Below are 14,048 nucleotides of genomic sequence, written 5' to 3' on the forward strand. Positions count from 1 at the left end.
TAGGAAAAAGTTGAAATTATTCCTCCTGAGATCTGCAACAAGACAAGGATGTTCACTTTCACCACTTCTATTCAACATAACACTGGAAGTCCTAGTGGTAGCAATCAGGCAAAATAAGAAATAAAGGAATCCAAATTAGAAATGTGGAAATCAAACTATTTGTTTGCCAATGATATAATTATATACCTAGGAAACCGTACAGACTCTTCCAAAAGACTACTAGATTTTATAAATCAATTCAGTAAAGTCCTACGTAACAAAATCAATGCACATAAATAAGTGTCACTGCTATACACCAACAATGACCAAGCTGAGAATCAAATACAGAACTAAATTCCTTTTACAATAGCTGCAAAAATAAAATAAAATACCTAGAAATATATGTAATGAAGGAGGTGAAAGATCTCTACAATGAGGACTACAAAACACTGCTGAAATAAATCGTAGATGAAATAAACAATTGGAAACAAATTCCATGCTCATGGATTGGAATAAGCAGTATCATAAAAATGACATGGTGCCCAAATCAACTTGCAGATTTAATGCAATTCCTATCAAAACAGTAACATCATTTCTCACAGAATTAGAAAAAAAAAATTTAAAAATCTATATGGAATCAAAAATAGCCTAAATAGTCAAAGCAATACTAAGCAAAAAGGACAAATGTGAAAGCATCATATTACCCATCTTCAAGTCATACTATAAGACTATAGTAGCCGAAACAGCATAATAATGGTATAAAAGTAGATACATAGATAAATGAGGCAAAATAGAGAACTTAGAAATAAAGCCAAAATCAGCTATTTTTTTTTTTTACAAAGTATGCAAAAACATAAATTGGGGAAAGGGCACCCTTTTCAATAAATAGTGCTGGAAACATTGGATAGTCATATGTAGAATAAAATTGTATCTCTATCGCCATATACAAAAATTAACTCAAGATGGATGAAAGACTTAAATGTATGACCAGAGACTATAAAACTTCTGGAATAAAACCCAGGAGAAACTCGTATGGACATTGGCCTGGGCAAAAAAAAAAAAAAAAAAAATATGACTGAGATCCCAAAAGCAAATGAAATAAGAATAAAAATAAATAAATAGGACTTAATTAAACCAAAAGGCTTGTGCACAACAAAATCATCAAAATAAACAGATATCCCACAAAATAGAAGAAATATTTGCAAACTATGCATCTGACAAAGTAGTAGTATCCAGACCCTATAAGAAACACAAACAAATTAGCAAGAAAAAAGCAAATATTTCCATGAAAAAGTGGGCAAATGACATGAATAGACACTTCTCAAAACAAGATATGCAAATGGCCAATGAATATATTTTTAAATATTCAACATTACTAATGATCAGGAAATGCAAACTAAAACTGCAATGAGATACCACCTTACCCTAACCAGAACGCCCATTACTAAAAGTGAAAAAAACAATACATGTTTATATGGATCTTGTTAAAAGGGAAAAATTATACGCTGCTGGTGGGAATGTAAATTAGTACAATCTCTATGTAAAATGGTACAGATATTTCTCAAGGAACTAAAAATAGATCTATCATACAGTCCAGCAATTCCAATACTGGGTATCTACCTAGCAAAAAAAAAAAAAAAAAAGTCATTATATCAAAAGACACCTGCATGTACATGTTCATCACAGCAAAATTCACAATTGCAAAGATATGCAACCAACCTAAGCGCCCATCAAGAGACGAGTGGAAAAAGAAAATGTGGTATATATCCATACCATGGAATACTATTCAGACACAAAGAAGAATAAAATAATGTCTTTTACAGCAACTCAGATGGAGCCAAAGGCCATTATTTTAAGTGAAGTAACTGAGGAATGGAAAACCAATTACCATATGCTCTCACTTATAAGTGGGAGCTAGGCTATGTTTATGAAAAGGCATACATAGTGGTATAATGGACATTGGAGACTAAGAAGCGGGGAGGGTTTTAGGGGGATGAGGTATAAAAAAGTACATATTGGGTACAATGTATACTACTCGGGTGACAGGGGCCCTAAAAACTCAGACTAAACTACTGTACAATTCCTTCATATAATTCATCCACGTAACCAGAAAACCACTTGTATCCCAAAAGCTATAGAAATTATATATATGTAATTGAACTGTTCGTTATTAAATAATGATAAAGAAGCATATTATGTAATGCTGATGTTTCAACTCAACAAGATTTAACTATTCTAAAAATATATGCACCGAACTGCAGAATATCCAGATTTGTGAAACAAATACTACTAGACTTAAGAAAAAAAAAGAATATAAAAGAATTTAAAAGAAACAAAAGAATAGAACATATTGAACTAAAGCAATTAGGCAAAATGAAAAAGAAGAGCCATCCAAATTGGAAAAGGGAAGTCAAATTATCTCTGTTCTCTGATAACATGATCTTATACATAGAGGAACGTAAAATTCTTTCAAAAGATTCCTAGTTCTGATAAATGACTTTAGTAAAGGTTTATGATACAAAATTAATGTGCAAAAGTCAGTTTCATTTCTATACACTAATAACTCTCAAGCTGAGAACTAAATTAAGAATTCATTTTCATTTATAATAACCACAGAATAATAACTAGAAATACATTTAACAGAAAAACTGAAAGCCTTCTGCAAGGAGAACTACAAACAACTGATGAAATAAATTGTAGATGACCCTAACAAATGTTAAAACACTCCATGGTATGGGTAGGAAGAATCAATACTGTTAAAATAACTATACTTCCTAAAGCAATGTATAGATTCAAGCAACTCCTGTCAAATTACCAAGGCAATTATTTTCAAAATTAGAAAAAAAACTTTGTAAAATATAAAAATACATAGAGAACTTATTAAAAGCCCAAATGGTTAAAGCAATCCTAAGCAAATAAACCAGGAGGTGTCACATTATTTTATTTCAAATTATACTACAGGGCTATAGTAACCAAAACAGCATGGTACTGGTGCACAAATAGACACATAGATCAACGGAACAAAGTAGACAACTCGGAAATAGAGCCACATAGTTTCAGCCAACTGATATTTGACAAAGTTGACAAAAATAAACAATGGAGAAAGAACACCTTCTTCAACAAAATGTGCTGGAAAACCTGGCTAGTCATATGCAGAAGGATGAAACTGGAACCCTATTTTTCAACATATAAAAAATTATCTCAAGATAAAGACTTAAATGTAACACCTGAAAATATAAAAATTCTAAAAGAAAAACTAGAAAAAATCTCTTGTGAACATTGGCCTACGCAAACAGTTTATGACTGAGACCTCAAAAGTAAATGCAATGAAAATAAAAATCGGCCGGGCGCGGTGGCTCAAGCCTGTAATCCCAGCACTTTGGGAGGCCGAGACGGGCAGATCACGAGGTCAGGAGATCGAGACCATCCTGGCTAATACAGTGAAACCCCGTCTCTACTAAAAAATACAAAAAACTAGCAGGGCGAGGTGGCGGGCGCCTGTAGTCCCAGCTACTCAGGAGGCTGAGGCAGGAGAATGGCGTAAACCCGGGAGGCGGAGCTTGCAGTGAGCTGAGATCCGGCCACTGCACTCCAGCCTGGGCGACAGAGCGAGACTCCGTCTCAAAAAAAAAAAAAAAAAAGAAAATAAAAATCGACAAATGGAATTTAAAGAGATTCTTCCCAGAAAAAGAAACAATCAATAGAGTAAACAGACAGCCTACAGAATGCTGGAAAATATTTGCAAACTATTCATCTGACAAAGGACTAATATCCAGAATCTATAAGGAAGATAATCTAATCAAATGAGAAGAAGACATCAAATAACACATTAAAAAGTCGGAAAGAACATGAACAGTCATTTCTCAAAAGAAACCATACAATAAACCAAAAAACATAGGAAAAAATGCTCAACATCGCTAATCATCAGTGTATTAGGGTTCTCTAGAGGGACAGGACTAATAGAATAGATGTATATATGAAAGAGAGTTTATTAAGGAGTATTGTTGACTCACACGATCACAAGGTGAATTCTCACAATAGGCCATCTGCAAGCTGAGGAGCAAGGAAGCCAGTCTGGGTCCCAAAACCTCAAAAATAGGGAAACTGACAGTGAAGCCTTCAGTCTGTGGCTGAAGGCCCGAGATTCCCTGGCGAACCTCTGGTAAACCCCTGGTGTAGGTCCAAGAATCCAAAAGCTGAAGAATGTGGAGTCCAATGTTCAGAGGTAGGAAGCATCCAGTATGAGAAAAAGATGGAGGCCAGAAGACGTAGCTAGTCTAGTCTTTCCACGTTTCTCTGCCTGCTTTTTTCCTAGCCTCACTGGCAGCTGATCAGATGGGCCCACCCAGATTGAGGGTGGGTGTGCCTCTCCTAGTCTACTGTCTCAAATGTTAATCTCCTTTGGCAACACCCTCACAGACACACCCAGGACCAATACTTTGCATCCTTCAATCCAATCAAATTGACACCTAATATTAACTGTCACAATCAGATACATGCAACTTAAATCTACAATGAGATAAAATAAAATAAAGATGATGTTAACAGTAAAAAAAAAAAAAAAATCTGGTATATGCATACACTGGAATATTATTCGGCTATAAAAAATAAGAAAATTGTGTCTTTTGCAGCAACATAGGTGGAACTGGAGGCCATTACCTTAGGAGAAACAAGTTAGTCACAGAAATAAATATTACATGTTTTCCTTCAAAAGTGGGAGCTTAATAATGTATGAACATCAACCTAGAGAGTGGAATAACAGACAATGGAAGCTCAGAAGGGTGACAGAGTAAGAGTGGGTGGATGATAATAAATTATATATGAGAACAGTGCACATTATTCAAGTGATGGATACTTTAAAGCCCTGATTGACCACTACACAAAATATGCATGTAACAAAATTGCATGTGTACACCATACATTTATAAAAATGCAAAAGGAAAAAAATGCACAAATTACCAAAATCATAATTGAAAGATATTACTGTATGTGTTTTTAATGGGATTAATACAGAACTAATATACAATTTTATGCCTATGAATTTGACAACTGAGAAGAAATAGACTAATTCTTATATACAACAAATTGTCAAAACTCTGTAGATGAAAGATACAATTTTAAATAGTCCTCTATAAAATAAAGAATAATTGAATATAAAGTTAATGTCTTTCTGTAAAAGATAACTAAAAGAACAAATTATATCTCAAGTGAATTCTAAAAATTTAAAAATGAAACACTGCCAATTGTATACAATCTCTCTTCAAGATCATAGAATAAATGAGAACACTCTAAACTCATTATTTGAGGCCTGCATTACTCTGTTATAAAAATAATACTAAAAGATTAAAATTAAACTCACCAATATTTGTATCAATATAAACACAAAAATCCTCAACAACATATTAGCAAATTGAATTCAGCAATACATAAATATACACACATAATACACTATGCCAAAATGGGGTTTATCCCAGACATAAAAGTCTAGTGTTATATTAAGACATAAATTAATGTAATCCATCATTTTTGCAATATGATAAATAAAAAAAATTGTATGGTCACATGGAATGACGCAGAAAATAGCATTTGAGAAAACTGAACACCTATTTGAAATTTAAAAGAAAAAAAACGCAGTAAACCTGGGATAGAACAGAAGTCCCCCACCTAATAAGAGCATCTCCAAAATATTACAGAAAATTTTATGCTTAATAGTGAAAGACTAAATCTTTTTCCCTGAGCTAGTGAACAAGACACAGTTGCCCATCTTCCAACTCCTATAATGCATAGATTTAGAATTTCTAGACTTTGTAATAATGTAAGGAAAAAACATTGGAGTGAAGAAACACGTATCTGTCTCTACCTGCAGGTAACATGATGGTTCATGTATAAATTCAAAGTGATTTTTAGTACCGATAAATAAGTTTATTAAGGCTGCATAATACAAGACTAACATTCAAAAATCAATCATATTTCTATCTACTATCAATGAAGATTTGGAAACTAAAATTAAAAACATAATATCATTTATAATCACACCAAAGGAAATTAAATAGTTATATATTTTTTAAAAACAGGCATAAGACTTGTATGCTAAAAACTACAAAATTCTGATAAAAAAAATCCAAGACTTAAATAAATAGAAAGTCATATAATGTTCATGGATTAGAAATCTGAACATAGGCCTGGCACGGTGGCTTACCCCTGTAATCCCAGCACTTTGGGAGGATGAGACGTGTGGATCACTTGAGGTTAGGAGTCTGAGTTCGAGACCAGCCTGGTCAACACGTTGAAACCCTATTTCTACTAAAAATACAAAAATTTGCTGGGCTTAGTGGCTCACACCTGTAGTCCCAACTATTTGGGAGGCTGAGGCAGTAGAATTGCTTGAACATGGGAGGTGGATATTGCCGTGAGCCAAGACTGTGCTGCTGCACTCCAGCCTGGGCAACAGAGCATGACTCTGTCTAAAACAAAAAAATCTGAACATGGTAAATATCTTAATTATCGTCAAATGTACCTATGACTTTAACAACATTCCCATAAAAGCCTTAGCAAAATATTTTGTAAATGTAAACAAGCTGATCATACAATTTATATGGAAAGGCAAAGGCCACAAAATAGCTAAAAAATAATCTTGCAAAAAAAGAGTAAAGTGTAAAAATCACTCTGTAAGATTTTAAGACTTATTATTTAGTGACAGAAAACAAGACAGCCTGCCCGTGGATGAGGGATAGACACACAGACCAATGAAACAAAAGAGGGAGTTCAGAAATACACCTTCACAGGTATGAATAGACAATTTCTGACAAAAGTGCAAAAAAAATCAATGGAAATACAGTCTTTTCAACAAATTGTATGAAAGAAACAAACCTCAACCTAAACCTCACACTTTTAAAAATTAACCTAAAATGGATCATGAAATTCAAAGTAAAATGTATATACCCAAACATTTCAGAAGGAAACATGAGAAAAAATTTAAGTAACGACTTCTAAGACATTAAACCAAACTCATGATCTATAAATAATCAATAAATTGAAATTAATAAAAGTTATGATTTTTTTCTGCAAAACACTTCTCTGAAAGAATAAAAAAACTTGAAGAAAATACATTGAAATCACATGTATGACAACATACGTTTATCAAGAATACAAAATGAACTCTCTAAATATTATGAAAACAGACACTATTTAGCATTTTCAAAGTGACAGAATTATAGCGATAAAAAACAAGTCGATGGTTACCAGTATTTAGTGTTGGATAGAAACTGTAACTTTTAATGTTAACAAAAAGAAGACTTATTCAAAATGAAAGAGTTTTATATTCTTATTGTAAGGCAAAAAAAAAAAGAAAAGAAAAGAAATAAGACTCATTCAGAGTTGAAAGAGAAAAGTAACTATTGTTTCACTGATTACATGGTGGAGTACATACAAATTCATTGGAGTTAACAAAAAAGCCAATGGAGGTAATAAGTGAGTTCAGCATGGTTAAATAATACAACCTCAATATACAAAAGAATCATAATTCTAGGGGGCGGAGCAAGATGGCCGAATAGGAACAACTCCAGTCTCCAACTCCCAGCGCGAGCGACACAGAAGACCGGTGATTTCTGCATTTTCAACTGAGGTACTGGGGTCATCTCACTAGGGAGTGCCGGACAATCGGTGCTGGTCAGCTGCTGCAGCCTGACCAGCGAGAGCTGAAGCAGGGCGAGGCATCGCCTCACCTGGAAGCGCAAGGGGGAAGGGGATCCGTTTTCCTAGCCAGGGGAACTGAGACACACAACACCTGGAAAATCGGGTAACTCCCACCCCAATACTGCGCTGTAAGCATACAGGCATTCCAGGAGAATATATCCCACACCTGGCCGGGAGGGTCCCACGCCCACGAAGCCTCCCTCACTGCTAACACAGCAGTCTGCCGCGATCTATCCGCAAGGCAGCAGCGAGGCTGGGGGAGGGGCGCCCGCCATTGCTGAGGCTTAAGTAGGTAAACAAAGCCGCTGGGAAGCTCGAACTGGGTGGAGCTCACAGCAGCTCAAGGAAGCCTGCCTGTCTCTGTAGTCTCCACCTCTGGGGACAGCGCACAGCTGAAGACCAACAGGGGAAGTAGCGGGAGCCGGTGCAGACGCGAACGACTCTGTCTGACAGCTTTGGGGAGAGCCGCGGATCTCCCAACGCGGAGGTTGAGATCTGAGAACGGACAGACTGCCTGCTCAGGTGTGTCCCTGACCCCTGAGTAGCCTAGCTGGGAGAAATCCCCCACTAGGGGCAGTCTGACACCCCACACCTCACAGGGTGGAGTACACCCCTGAGAGGACACTTCCAAAGGAAGAATCAGACAGGTACACTCGCTGTTCAGCAATATTCTATCTTCGGCAACCTCTGCTGCTGATACCCAGGCAAACAGGGTCTGGAGTGGACATCAAGCAATCTCCAACAGACCAACAGAGAGTCCTTCTGACTGTCAGAAGGAAAACTATCAAACAGGAAGGACACCTATACCAAAACCCCATCAGTTCGTCACCACCATCAAAGACCAGAGACAGATAAAACCACAAAGATGGGGAAGAAGCAGGGCAGAAAAGCTGGAAATTCAAAAAATAAGAGTGCATCTCCCCCTGCAAAGGAGCGCAGCCCATCACCAGCAACGGATCAAAGCTGGTCAGAGAATGACTTGGACGAGAGGAGAGAAGAAGGCTTCAGTCCATCAAACTTCTCAGAGCTAAAGGAGGAATTACGTACCCAGCGCAAAGAAACTAAAAATCTTGAAAAAAGAGTGGAAGAATTGACAGCTAGACTCATTAATGCAGAGAAGATCATAAACGAAATGACAGAGATGAAAACCATGACACGAGAAATACGTGACAAATGCACAAGCTTCAGTAACCGACTCGATCAACTGGAAGAAAGAGTATCAGCGATTGAAGATCAAATGAATGAAATGAAGCGAGAAGAGAAACCAAAAGAAAAAAGAAGAAAAAGAAATGAGCAAAGCCTGCAAGAAGTATGGGATTACGTAAAAAGACCAAATCTACGTCTGATTGAGGTGCCTGAAAGTGAGGGGGAAAATGGAACCAAGTTGGAAAACACTCTTCAGGATATCATCCAGGAGAACTTCCCCAACCTAGTAGGGCAGGCCAACATTCAAATTCAGGAAATACAGAGAACGCCACAAAGATACTCCTCCAGAAGAGCAACTCCAAGACACATAATTGCCAGATTCACCAAAGTTGAAATGAAGGAAAAAATCTTAAGGGCAGCCAGAGAGAAAGGTCGGGTCACCCACAAAGGGAAGCCCATCAGACTAACAGCAGATCTCTCGGCAGAAACTCTACAAGCCAGAAGAGAGTGGGGGCCAATATTCAACGTTCTTAAAGAAAAGAATTTTAAACCCAGAATTTCATATCCAGCCAAACTAAGTTTCATCAGTGAAGGAGAAATAAAATCCTTTACAGATAAGCAAATGCTTAGAGATTTTGTCACCACCAGGCCTGCCTTACAAGAGACCCTGAAGGAAGCCCTAAACATGGAAAGGAACAACCGGTACCAGCCATCGCAAAAACTTGGCAAAATGTAAAGACCATCGAGGCTAGGAAGAAACTGCATCAACTAACGAGCAAAATAACCAGTTAATATCATAATGGCAGGATCAAGTTCACACATAACAATATTAACCTTAAATGTTAATGGACTAAATGCTCCAATTAAAAGACACAGACTGGCAAACTGGATAAAGAGTCAAGACCCATCAGTCTGCTGTATTCAGGAGACCCATCTCACATGCAGAGACATACATAGGCTCAAAATAAAGGGATGGAGGAAGATCTACCAAGCAAATGGAGAACAAAAAAAAGCAGGGGTTGCAATCCTAGTCTCTGATAAAACAGACTTTAAACCATCAAAGATCAAAAGAGACAAAGAAGGCCATTACATAATGGTAAAGGGATCAATTCAACAGGAAGAGCTAACTCTCCTAAATATATATGCACCCAATACAGGAGCACCCAGATTCATAAAGCAAGTCCTTAGAGACTTACAAAGAGACTTAGACTCCCATACAATAATAATGGGAGACTTCAACACTCCGCTGTCAACATTAGACAGATCAACGAGACAGAAAGTTAACAAGGATATCCAGGAATTGAACTCATCTCTGCACCAAGCGGACCTAATAGACATCTATAGAACTCTCCACCCCAAATCAACAGAATATACATTCTTCTCAGCACCACATCGCACTTATTCCAAAATTGACCACATAATTGGAAGTAAAGTACTCCTCAGCAAATGTAAAAGAACAGAAATTATAACAAACTGTCTCTCAGACCACAGTGCAATCAAACTAGAACTCAGGACTAAGAAACTCAATCAAAACCGCTCAACTACATGGAAACTGAACAACCTGCTCCTGAATGACTACTGGGTACATAACGAAATGAAAGCGGAAATAAAGATGTTCTTTGAAACCAATGAGAACAAAGATACAACATACCAGAATCTCTGGGACACATTTAAAGCAGTGTGTAGAGGGAAATTTATAGCACTAAATGCCCACAAGAGAAAGCAGGAAAGATCTAAAATTGACACTCTAACATCACAATTAAAAGAACTAGAGAGGCAAGAGCAATCACATTCAAAAGCTAGCAGAAGGCAAGAAATAACTAAGATCAGAGCAGAACTGAAGGAGATAGAGACACAAAAAACCCTCCAAAAAATCAATGAATCCAGGAGTTGGTTTTTTGAAAAGATCAACAAAATTGACAGACCGCTAGCAAGGCTAATAAAGAAAAAAAGAGAGAGGAATCAAATAGATGCAATAAAAAATGATAAAGGGGATATCACCACTGACCCCACAGAAATACAAACTACCATCAGAGAATACTATAAACGCCTCTACGCAAATCAACTAGAAAATCTAGAAGAAATGGATAATTTCCTGGACACTTACACTCTCCCAAGGCTAAACCAGGAAGAAGTTGAATCCCTGAATAGACCAATAGCAGGCTCTGAAATTGAGGCAACAATTAATAGCCTACCCACCAAAAAAAGTCCAGGACCAGATGGATTCACAGCTGAATTCTACCAGAGGTACAAGGAGGAGCTGGTACCATTCCTTCTGAAACTATTCCAATCAATAGAAAAAGAGGGAATCCTCCCTAACTCATTTTATGAGGCCAACATCATCCTGATACCAAAGCCTGGCAGAGACACAACAAAAAAAGAGAATTTTAGACCAATATCCCTGATGAACATTGATGCAAAAATCCTCAATAAAATACTGGCAAACCGGATTCAGCAGCACATCAAAAAGCTTATCCACCATGATCAAGTGGGCTTCATCCCTGGGATGCAAGGCTGGTTCAACATTCGCAAATCAATAAACGTAATCCAGCATATAAACAGAACCAAAGACAAGAACCACATGATTGTCTCAATAGATGCAGAAAAGGCTTTTGACAAAATTCAACAGCCCTTCATGCTAAAAACGCTCAATAAATTCGGTATTGATGGAACATACCTCAAAATAATAAGAGCTATTTATGACAAACCCACAGCTAATATCATACTGAATGGGCAAAAACTGGAAAAATTCCCTTTGAAAACTGGCACAAGACAGGGATGCCCTCTCTCACCACTCCTATTCAACATAGTGTTGGAAGTTCTGGCTAGGGCAATCAGGCAAGAGAAAGAAATCAAGGGTATCCAGTTAGGAAAAGAAGAAGTCAAATTGTCCCTGTTTGCAGATGACATGATTGTATATTTAGAAAACCCCATCGTCTCAGCCCAAAATCTCCTTAAGCTGATAAGCAACTTCAGCAAAGTCTCAGGATACAAAATTAATGTGCAAAAATCACAAGCATTCTTATACACCAGTAACAGACAAGCAGAGAGCCAAATCAGGAATGAACTTCCATTCACAATTGCTTCAAAGAGAATAAAATACCTAGGAATCCAGCTTACAAGGGATGTAAAGGACCTCTTCAAGGAGAACTACAAACCACTGCTCAGTGAAATCAAAGAGGACACAAACAAATGGAAGAACATACCATGCTCATGGATAGGAAGAATCAATATCGTGAAAATGGCCATACTCCCCAAGGTTATTTATAGATTCAATGCCATCCCCATCAAGCTACCAATGACTTTCTTCACAGAATTGGAAAAAACTGCTTTAAAGTTCATATGGAACCAAAAAAGAGCCCGCATTGCCAAGACAATCCTAAGTCAAAAGGACAAAGCTGGAGGCGTCACGCTACCTGACTTCAAACTATACTACAAGGCTACAGTCACCAAAACAGCATGGTACTGGTACCAAAACAGAGCTATAGACCAATGGAACAGAACAGAGTCCTCAGAAATAATACCGCACATCTACAGCCATCTGATCTTTGACAAACCTGAGAGAAACAAGAAATGGGGAAAGGATTCCCTATTTAATAAATGGTGCTGGGAAAATTGGCTAGCCATAAGTAGAAAGCTGAAACTGGATCCTTTCCTTACCCCTTATACGAAGATTAATTCAAGATGGATTAGAGACTTAAATGTTAGACCTAATACCATAAAAACCCTAGAAGAAAATCTAGGTAGTACCATTCAGGACATAGGCATGGGCAAGGACTTCATGTCTAAAACACCAAAAGCAACGGCAGCAAAAGCCAAAATTGACAAATGGGATCTAATTAAACTAAAGAGCTTTTGCACAGCAAAAGAAACTACCATCAGAGTGAACAGGCAACCTACAGAATGGGAGAAAATTTTTGCAACCTACTCATCTGACAAAGGGCTAATATCCAGAATCTACAAAGAACTCAAACAAATATACGAGAAAAAAACAAACAACCCCATCAAAAAGTGGGGAAAGGATATGAACAGACATTTCTCAAAAGAAGATATTCATACAGCCAACAGACACATGAAAAAATGCTCATCATCACTGGCCATCAGAGAAATGCAAATCAAAACCACAATGAGATACCATCTCACACCAGTTAGAATGGCAATCATTAAGAAGTCAGGAAACAACAGGTGTTGGAGAGGATGTGGAGAAATAGGAACACTTTTACACTGTTGGTGGGATTGTAAACTAGTTCAACCATTATGGAAAACAGTATGGCAATTCCTCAAGGATCTAGAACTAGATGTACCATATGACCCAGCCATCCCACTACTGGGTATATACCCAAAGGATTATAAATTAGTCTACTACAAAGACACATGTACACGTATGTTTATTGCGGCACTATTCACAATAGCAAAGACTTGGAATCAACCCAAATGTCCATCTGTGACAGACTGGATTAAGAAAATGTGGCACATATACACCATGGAATACTATGCAGCCATAAAAAAGGATGAGTTTGCGTCCTTTGTAGGGACATGGATGCAGCTGGAAACCATCATTCTTAGCAAACTATCACAAGAAGAGAAAACCAAACACCGCATGTTCTCACTCATAGGTGGGAACTGAACAATGAGATCACTTGGACTCGGGAAGGGGAACATCACACACTGGGGTCTATCATGGGGAGGGGGGAGGGGGGAGGGGGGAGGGATTGCATTGGGGAGTTATACATGATATAAATGATGAATTGATGGGTGCTGACGAGTTGATGGGTGCAGCACACCAACATGGCATAAGTATACATATGTAACAAACCTGCACGTTATGCACATGTACCCTAGAACTTAAAGTATAATAAAAAAAAAAAAGAAAGATAAAAAAAAAAAAAAGAATCATAATTCTATTAATATGTACTAGCAATGAACAGTGGTAAATTATTTTGTATTTTTTAAAAATACAATTCCCAATAGTATTATAACATATGAGACACCTAGGGATAAATCAGACAAAAGATGTGCAGAACCTGTCTACTGAAAACTAAAAAATCTTTCTGAGAGAGATTTTAAAAGACCTAAATAAATGCAGAGATATTTCATAATCATGGATTAGATTGTTAAGATGTTGATTTCCCCTCATTGATTTATATATGCAATGCAATCCCAAAAATTCCAGCAGATTTTTCCTGAAGAAATTAATGTTAATTATAACATTCATATGTAAATGCAGT

Source organism: Rhinopithecus roxellana, chromosome 7 (genome assembly GCF_007565055.1).
Source record: "Rhinopithecus roxellana isolate Shanxi Qingling chromosome 7, ASM756505v1, whole genome shotgun sequence".
Lineage (NCBI taxonomy): Eukaryota > Metazoa > Chordata > Mammalia > Primates > Cercopithecidae > Rhinopithecus > Rhinopithecus roxellana.